Below are 7,449 nucleotides of genomic sequence, written 5' to 3'. Positions count from 1 at the left end.
TTCTCTCCCCTTTCGCTGCTTTCCCTTTCTCTCTCCTCACGCTGCCTTCCCTTTCCCTCCTCTCACGCTGCCTTCCACTCCCCTCCCCTCACGCTGCCTTCCACTCCCCTCCCCTCACGCGGCCTTCCACTCCCCTCCCCTCACGCTGCCTCCCACTCCCCTCCCCTCACGCTGCCTTCCACTCCCCTCCCCTCACGCTGCCTTCCACTCCCCTCTCCTCACGCTGCCTTCCACTCCTCTCCCGTCACGCTGCCTTCCACTCCCCTCCCCTCACGCTGCCTTCCACTCCCCTCCCCTCACGCTGCCTTCCACTCCCCTCCCCTCACGCTGCCTTCCACTCCCCTCCCCTCACGCTGCCTTCCACTCCCCTCCCCTCACGCTGCCTTCCACTCCCCTCCCCTCACGCTGCCTTCCACTCACGCTGCCTTCCACTCCCCTCCACTCACGCTGCCTTCCACTTCCCTCCCCCTGTCTTCCACTTCCCTCCCCCTGTCTTCCACTTCCCTCCCCCTGTCTTCCACTTCCCTCCGCTCCTGCTGCCTTCCACTCCCCTCCCCTCATGCTGTCTTCCACACATCTCCTTCCTCACTCCCCCACCCCTCCTCCCTCACTTCCCTACCCCTCATCCCCCACCCTCCTCTCACTTCCCCACCCCTCCTTGCTCTCTCCTTCCCCAACCCTCCCTCCTCGCCCCCACCCTCCTTCCTCACTTGCCCACCCCTCCTTCCTCACTCCCCCACCCCCCCTCATCCCCCCAACCCTCCTCATCCCCCAACTCCTCCTCGCTCCCCCTCCCTTCTCTCTCCTTCCCCTACCCTCCCTCCCCACATTCTTACTCTCCCCACTCCTTAATACACCTGTCAGCTCAGCAACGAGTTGTATTTCCTTGCAAGTTAATACTAAAGACAGCAAATAAATAAGTAAAGGGAGTACATCTCTGTTATAACACCAAGCTTGCACACTAAAAACTCGGCTCGCCGTCACACGATCCCTATGAAATTGCTGTGGCACTTAGCGGACATGCCGACAATGTTTGGGAAGTCTTGGCGTTCCATAATACCACTTTCATTTTGCACAATGCGTATTTTTGTCATTCCCCGTGTACGGTCTGTCATCTGCTACCAGCTATGTTGTACTGCTATCCCGTGCATGTGCACGGGTATCGCTTGTTTAAATAAATTACTACACGTAAATGCATCCTGTACTCAACAAAATGGCGGTGTAATGCATGTCGATTTCTGCGAGGTTTGGGTAACGATTAGTGAAAATACTGAGACAGTGAGGCAGAGCTTTCTACTTCTTCATCTCATATCATGCTGGTTTCATGCATGGCTGGCAAGGTTCCTTTTCTTGTTGAAGGAGTTGATGGTGTTTCCTGATGTTTGAAGAAGGGAAGAAGAGTGGTTTTGACAGATTTCTTCTTCTTCTTCTTCTTCTTCTTCTTCTTCTTCTTCTTCTTCTTCTTCTTCTCCTCCTCTTGGTACATTGTAGCTCCTTACAGCAATTCCCCTCAACATGAACGATTTTAGAAAAGTTTGGCATAATATATTCTCATTGAAAGTCAGACAATCACTTAATAAAAGACCACATGTGACAAGAACCGAACCCCAACCCGAACCTGGTAAACTTTAGAGGAAATAAACCCAGAACTTAATCCGCCAAAGAAAAAAACAATAAAAATACTTCTATTCATTCAAGATGGTATGAGCAGTGAGACACCGCCCAGATGGCAAGCCAGAGAGAGAGAGGGGGGAAAGAGAGAGAGGGGAGAGAGAGAAGAGAGGGGAGAGAGAGAAGAGAGAGGAGGGAGAGGAGAGGGAGAGGAGAGGGAGAGGAGAGGGAGAGGAGAGGGAGAGGAGAGGGAAGAGGAGAGGGAAGAGGAGAGGGAGAGGGAGAGGAGAGGGAGAGAAGAGGGAGAGAAGAGGGAGAGAAGAGGGAGGGGGGATGGGGGAGGCGGTGGTGGGAGGGAACAAAATCCTGGACTTTAAGTTGGATTCTGGATCAGGATCAAGCAAATGACATTGTCAGGTCAGGCCAGATTCGATCTGTGACTTGCTACTGGTACCATGTAAACCTGTACAACCTGTTTCATGGTCAGGTTGTCAGAGACTAAACCATCTCACCCACCAGGGTGCATGGATATGGACACCCAACAGGATTAACAAAAAAAATAAACCAATGTCACCCGCAGGGTGACCCGTGTCTTGCCAAAAGGTGACCATGTGTGACTTCTTTAAGGTCACACTGAGGTGAACAGTGCTGCTATCCACCAGGAGCGACTCCTTGAGGAATATCTGCCTACGAGAGATTCCGATGAGAATCGTTCTACAGAGTAACCATGAAAAATATGCTTTTGCCTCATAACGTCACCAAATGACGTCATAATGTCTCAAGCTTGACATATCTAGAAAGCACTCATCGAGGTGTTCAATTTGAGGTACTACACGATATGGTTCCTAAAACTTGAAAATTTGACGTTGGGGTCAAATATGTTTGACCTGAGGCGCTAAGCATGAAGGTCAAGGCCAATTGCCACCAAAAATTAATCAGCTGAGCGCAAGACCATGAACTATATTCCCATGAAGTTTGAAGACGATCCGATCAAAATTACTCAAAAAATAAGGGTTTCGTCGACTCCCCTGATTTGCGACAAAGTGACCTTGACCTTTGACCTTGACCTTCAAAATTTTATGCGCTGAAAGGGACCTCTATAGGCCTCTGATATGCGAAGTTACAAAAATTTCCAATGATAACTGTGCTCTGCAGAGTGATTTATACGTGATTACAGACCCCAAAAAAATAAAAAAAATAAAAACATATGAAGGTCAAGGCCGTGATTACAGACAAACAAACAAAAAAAAAAAAACATACAAGCTGACTAACATATCTTGCAAAAACTTCGTTTTGTAAAGATAAAAACCTGTCAAAAGGCGGAGGAGCTCCTTCTGAGCCAACGGCCATCCATATCTAGTGCCCAACTGTGTCTGTGAACGTCCTCCTGCAGTTGGGTGACACTTTTTTCCGGAGGTTGGTGGCAAGATTTCCACTTTGGCCACCGTAAATCCCTTCAATCCGCAAAACACAAGAAAAACGCGAAGAAAATTGAAAACCCACGCCATGGGAGTACTTCCTGCGCAGCTGCCTTTCGCAGGGAAGCTCACCAGATGACAGGATTGTGACAACGCCTTCAGGACCCCAACTCATTGATGATCGGAGGAAAACCACAGAGTAACCTTCCAGGGTCAGATTGCGGAAGTGTGTGTCAGGGTGGTGCTGACGTGTCGTCCACGAGACAGATGTCTCCTTGGGTTAAGCTGGGGCAGTCTTTGGAATGTCCCATCACGAAGACAGAATGATCACCTGTCTGTTATCATTTGAGCTGAAGCGTTTGAACATCGGTATTGCAGCAGTCTCTGAGGTTCGGAGACCGAATAGTGGCGAGATCATGGCGTGTGGTTACACCAACTATTGGTCTGGTCGCTCTGGTGGTTACCATGCCCAAGGAGTTGCTGTGGCTGTGACCAATAAGCTGACTCCAATGATAGAGGTAGAACTAGCCGATAAGCGCATGAGACAAAGGATTCGTCATTCCTTGGGTGTCGTTTCCCTGGTCTCTGTATATGCTCCGACTGAGGCGAGTAATCTCACCATGAAGGACGCATTCTATGCCACGTTAGAGTGTGTAGTTGATCATTGCCCCAGGTGACATACCCTGATAGCCATGGGGGATTTCAATGCATCGAGTGGAACTGATAGGAATGGCTATGAGACATGTTTTGGTCCCCATGGGTCTGGAACTGTGAACCAGAATAGCACGAAGTTCCTTGACTTTGCAAGAAGTCATGGACTTAGAGTGGCTGGTTCATGGTTTCAGTGCCCACGGGCTCATCGGTGGACTTGGAATTCCAACGCTGGTGGTGTGGAGAAGGAGATTGACGATGTGCTCGTTCATGGTCTTTGGAGGATGATCCAGAACTGCAGGGTCTACCGGAGTGCTCAGTTCCTCAAAACTGACCACAGGATTATTGTAGCAACTCTGAAGTTGTAACGTAAATGCAGGAGAATGGTACCATACCAGCCTACACTGGATGTTGGCAAGCTCAAGAATGAGCGGGTAGCTGAGGAGTTTGTGAACAGGCTGAGTGGAGATTTGGGTGATCTGGTTGCTTTGGGGAATCCTGAAGAGTTGTGGAGTGTCTTCAAAACCACCTTCCTTGATGTTGCCGGTCGATGTCTTGGAACTCACCAAAGGGTGAAGAAGAATTTTGTCTCTCAAGGGCACTGGATACCATTGACCAGTCACAGGGCCAGGCTTAATGGCAAAGCTGAGCATTTCAGGGAGTTGAGGCGTAAAACTGCACACGAGTTGAGGGTGGACAAGGAGGCCGATGTGCGAGGAATCTGTGAGGGGGAAGAGCATCACTTATGGTCAAGTGATTCTAGTCCTACTTACAGGAGAATTCGCACATTGTTTCGTTCTCCCAAGCCCGTCCCTTGGTGTATTGCCGTTAGGGGGGTGGGTGGTGGCCTCTTGACAGAGGAGTCCGAAGTGAAGGCCTGCTGGGCCAGTTACTTTGATCGGCTGTACCAGGTCGATTCACCAGCTGCTGAGTTGGATGTAAGGGGTGTTACTATCCCTATTGCTGACCATCCAATAAATTGTGATCCACCTTCGCTTGTGGAAACACAGACTGCGGTGAACTGGTTGAAATGAGGTAAAACTCCTGGGATCTGTGGCATCCATGCTGAACATCTCAAGGCTAATGGAAATGCTGTACTCATGTCATTGCACGGAGTTCTGTGCTCTGCCTGGAAGACAGGCATCATCCCAACTGACTGGAAGAGGGCCTTGTTGTCCCTCTCTAGAAAGGGAAACATGATCGCCAGGACTGCAACAACTACCAAGGGGTGGCTATGCTGTCAGTGCCGGACAAGGTCTTTGCTGGGATAATTATTGATTGGGTTTGCCACCATCTGCTTGAACACCAGTGCCAAGAGCAGACTTCACACCAAAGAGCTCAACGATTGACCATATCTTTGCCCTTTGGGTCCTCACCGAACTCAGAGGAGAGTTCCGGAAGGGGCTGCTTGCAGCCTGTGTGGATCTCTGCAAAGCATTCAATACAATGAATCTGGAAACCCTCTGGAGGATTCTTGATCTACGTGGGGTGCCACCAAAACTGCTCAATCTGATATCTGAACTATACTCTGGTACTGAGAGTGCTATGAGATGTAGTGATACCATCTCAGACTTATTTCCTGTTTTTGCTGGTGTTCGTCAGGGGTGTGTACTGGCCCCCACACTTTTCAGCACTTGTATGGACTGGATTCTGGTGAGGATGTCAGAGAGATCAAGCTGCGGTGCATCGTTTGGGAATGTCAAGATCTCTGACCTTGATTTCGCAGATGAGGCAGTCATCTTTGAGGTGACTCTGGTTATCCTTTTGGGGGCCCTCGAGGTGCTGAATGAAGAGTCGGAGCCACTTGGATGATGGGTTTCCTGGATCAAAACTTAGATCCAGGCTTTCAATGAAATCTTGGATTCTGCTACATTGCCTGTACCTGTTGGTGGTGAGAATGTTGGGGTCAAGGAGAGATTCACTTACCTTGGCAGTGATATTCAAGTCTCTGCTGGCTGTGAGCCAGAGGTCATTAGGTCAGGCCTGGGGAGTCATGGATTCACTGGATCTGTCAGTACCTGTGCAGGACGACGAAAGTCTGAGTCTTCAGGTCCTTGGTGCTTCCAGTCTTGCTCTCTGGATGTGAGACTTGGACTCTGACCAGGGATTTAAGACAGAGACTAAATTCCTTTGGTACCAGGTCTCTTTGGAGAATCCTTGGCTTTCGCTGGTCGGAATTTTGTGTCCAACAAGTGGTTGCTGAGAGAAACTCAAATGAGATTTGTTACATGCATCGTCCATGAGTGTCAGCTGTGGCTGTATGGACATGTGGCTTGTTTTTCTGACGCTCATCCTGCTCACCAGATTCTCTCAGCGAGGGAGCCTCGTGAGTGGAGAGGCCAATGAGTCAACCACGTGCCTCATGGCTGCAGCAGGTTGATTAGCATCTCAAGGTGGGATGGGCAAGGCATCTGTCTGCCTGGGTGTGAGTCAAGTTGACTTCTTATTGACTTCTTGCAAAGTCAAGGAACTTAGTGCCATTCTGGTTCACAGTTCCAGACCCATGGAGACCAACACATGTCGAATAATAATTCCAATCCATTCCAGTCAATGCATTGAAATCGCCCAAGACGAGAAGAGTATCTCGCCTGGGGCACTGATCAACCACAGACTCGAGCGTGCAATAGAATGCGTCCTTCACGGTGAGATCACTCGACTCAGTCGGAGCATATTCAGAGACCAGGGAAACGACACCAAAGGAGTGACTAATCCTTAGTCTCATAATACGCTCGTTGAGCGGTGTATCCTCAATTATCATAGGAGTCAGCTTATTGGACACAGCTTCAGCAACTCCTTGGGCATGGTAATCATTAGAGTGACCAGATTAATAGTTGGTGCAACCAGTGTGAGCACTCCTTGGCTTTTTTCACAAGATCTTGGCTATTCGTTGTTCACCTTGGCGTCTTGGTTTTCTAAAGGTTTTCTTGGCATATAGGTTTTCTATTATCATCGCTTTTCCGAAACCTTGTGAATTATTGGCTTTTTTCATTGGCTCACCTTGGCATTTATGAAAATGAGGAGTGGTCACACTGGGTGTAACCATCTGCCATGCTCTCGCATCAATCCGGTCTCCGAACCTCAGAGAGTGCTGCAATACCGATGCCCAAACGCTTGAGCTCAGATGATAGCAGAGACAGGTGATCATCCTCCCCTAGGGATAGGACATTCCAGGCACCCACCCGAAGGGACCGCCTCAGGTTAACCCAAGGAGACCGTCGTCTGGTGGACGACACCTCAGACTACTCCAACACACACTACCGCAATCTGACCTGGGAAGGTCACCCCGTGGTTTCCCACCAATCATCAAAGATCGGGGGTCCCGAAGGCTATGCCCCCAATCCCGTCATCTGGTGGGCTGTCCTGCAGAGGGCAGCCACACAGGAGGTACTCCCACAGAGTGGATTTTCAGATATTTTTTGTGTTTTTGGAATGTTTTGCAGAATGAAGGGTTTTACGGTGGTCGGAGTGCAAATCCTGCCACCAACCTCTGAATAAAAAGTAACCCAGCTGCAGGAGGACGTCCGCAGACAGTTGTGCACTAGATATGGATGGCCGTTGGCTCACAAGGAGCTCCTCCCCCTTTGAAGGGTTTCGTTCTTCATCCTGCTGGGTGTCCATATCATACACCCTCCTCACAAAGAAACTTGGTGCAGGAGACAGTTTAGTCGCCAACAACTCGACCATGGAACAGGTTAGTACAGGTTTGCATGGTACCTGCAGCAAGTCACTGATCTAATCTGACCTGACCTGACACACGAAGGTGTGGTCG

At 49.6% G+C, this 7,449-nt stretch overlaps 1 protein-coding gene across 6 annotated transcripts in view; it reads right to left on the bottom strand.

The window, feature by feature from the left end:
* Positions 1–7,449, bottom strand: part of IARS1 (isoleucyl-tRNA synthetase 1) — a 260,077-nt gene that overhangs the window by 62,743 nt on the left and 189,885 nt on the right. The window lies entirely within an intron of this gene.

The sequence above is a fragment of the Eptatretus burgeri genome, chromosome 10 (assembly GCF_056783735.1).
Source record: "Eptatretus burgeri isolate ZD-2024b chromosome 10, Ebu_testis_v1, whole genome shotgun sequence".
NCBI classification, from domain to species: domain Eukaryota; kingdom Metazoa; phylum Chordata; class Myxini; order Myxiniformes; family Myxinidae; genus Eptatretus; species Eptatretus burgeri.
Note: the sequence above shows the minus strand (reverse complement) of the source record. Positions and strands in the feature narration are given on the sequence as shown.